Below are 2,066 nucleotides of genomic sequence, written 5' to 3' on the forward strand. Positions count from 1 at the left end.
GAGTGCCGGCGTTCGATCCGATAATCGCGGCGCCATTCTTGACTAGCCCTTCGCTATCGTTTCCTTTTAGGGTCCGTCTAGGACACATCTAGATGTGACATAATTATGTCACATCTAACATGACATCATCCTGTTTGTAGCCTTCGGATCGCCCCTGTTCTTGTTCTGTCATTCGATTGTTTGTCACCGAGTCGTTCGATTGTTTGTCGTTGCTCGTCCGTTTTTGTTGGACGCTTCCAGGGCTGGGTCGTCCCTCTCCCCCTCCACCACCCCCACACTCTCGGCAAGTTTCCTGGGCCTAGGCCTTGTGTTTGTGGGCTTAATTTATTTGTTTGTTGTAAAAAAAAAAGCTTGGGACCAGATGTAGGCCTTGGCAAAATTGCTTGCATCCAGAGTTCTTCACAAGCATGTATCCGAATCCAGAGTTCTTCACAAGCTCCATTCTGTAATTGCTTTTGCAAACACTGTCGACTATCTTGGAAGAACACCCTATGCTAAATCTGATATACGCACTTGCTCTTCCTTTATTCAAACATTCTTGGGTTGTTCCCATCTGATAATCAAGCAAAAAAGACAAATTAAAATTAGTAACTCAGCTCTATCAAACAAAAAAGTACTTGGCATGATAACACACTACTTATAATAAAAAACCGATGGCGTGGTAGGTAAAAGATGTTAATTGAAATAAAAAACAATTTACCTTCCTGCTTTGCTCCTTCAAAACATTCCTCCCATGTTTACTCTCATCACTCTTTTGCAGCTGCATACAAAAAAACCAAAATAACAAAAAAGAAAATTAGGCTCTTATAGAACAGATTATATTCAAACAAGACTGAACTTATGAAGGCAAAAAAGAAGCACGAAAACACAAAAAAGTTTGATGCGGTCAAAAATGATTTACCATTTTCTGATACCATCAAGCAACATGCCATCTGATGCATCCGTTTCTGTTAAATCAATATTAGAGGCCTCAACTTCAGAAACATTGCCATGAAAAGTTTGGTCCAGGTCTTCAATGATGATATTGCTCTCTGAATTTTGATGGTTGGTATCTCTGCTTACATCCCCCTGTAAAAAGAAACAAGAATAGATAAACAAAGAATTTTGAAGAATAGTCAAGTATGAACTGAGCACGGAAAAATTGTTGTAATCGTATTGTGACAAGCACGTACATAATTAGACATATTAGGAGGAACCAGTCAATGGGAAAAAAATTGAATGTCTAGAATCAGAAATGAAAACAAGAGGAAAAAGTATATGGAATCCCCTAGAATCGGAGTTGTATGACTGCTAGGGTTCCATGTCTGAATCACAACAAAATTCATTTCTGGAAAAACAAAAGTATGTGACTGACCACTGAGAATTTCAAACTGACTAGGAGGAGAATTACAACCTCAATCAAGCAAAAAAATCAGCCTTAGATGAACAAAATTCAGTATGAATGAACAAAATATCAGTCTGTATAACCAACACACTATTAATTTCAGTCTGCATGAAGTCCGGGTCTCCCCTGCTCAAAAGTTTCACATAAGCCTAGAACGATGTTACTAATTACATCTAAATCACCCCCTGCCACATAACCACGCTCTTAAATTTTCAGAAATTCTATGATACTCTGAATCTAACAAATTCAGTCTTACTGAACAAATTCTGAGTATGTAACAGATTCGGTCTCTATCAAAATTGCAGTTATATTAAAACAAACTAGAAATCCTTTTTCCTTTAGGGGTTTCATGAAGAAGTACCTTGTAAATCTTTATTACATCAAAAAAGGAAAAAAACTATCAGAAATGGAATAATTGTAAATGGGGGCCCTCAACAAACACACACACACACCCTTTGTGAGTCAATGGTTGCCTTGCAATTGGGGCCACGACAAAACACACACACACACCTAGTTGCGAGTCGATGCTCGGCTTACAACTGGGGAGTCTCGAGAAACACAAACACACACACACACACACACCCTTAGTTGCGAGTCGATGGTGGACTTGCAACTGGGGGCCATGACAAAACAACACACACCCCAGTTGCGAGTCGATGGTCGACATGCAATTGGGGACCCT

At 39.4% G+C, this 2,066-nt stretch overlaps 1 long non-coding RNA gene across 1 annotated transcript in view; it reads right to left on the bottom strand.

The window, feature by feature from the left end:
- Positions 1-338: 338 nt before the first annotated feature.
- LOC123063498 (uncharacterized) overlaps positions 339-2,066 on the bottom strand; it is a 5,596-nt gene continuing 3,868 nt past the window's right edge. The window contains exons 2-4 of the long non-coding RNA XR_006430361.1: positions 902-1,068; positions 701-760; positions 339-553 (exon numbers count right to left, since the gene is read on the bottom strand). This is a non-coding gene — a long non-coding RNA (uncharacterized lncRNA). The remainder of the gene's footprint in view (positions 554-700; positions 761-901; positions 1,069-2,066) is intronic.

Source organism: Triticum aestivum, chromosome 3A (assembly GCF_018294505.1).
Source record: "Triticum aestivum cultivar Chinese Spring chromosome 3A, IWGSC CS RefSeq v2.1, whole genome shotgun sequence".
NCBI lineage: Eukaryota > Viridiplantae > Streptophyta > Magnoliopsida > Poales > Poaceae > Triticum > Triticum aestivum.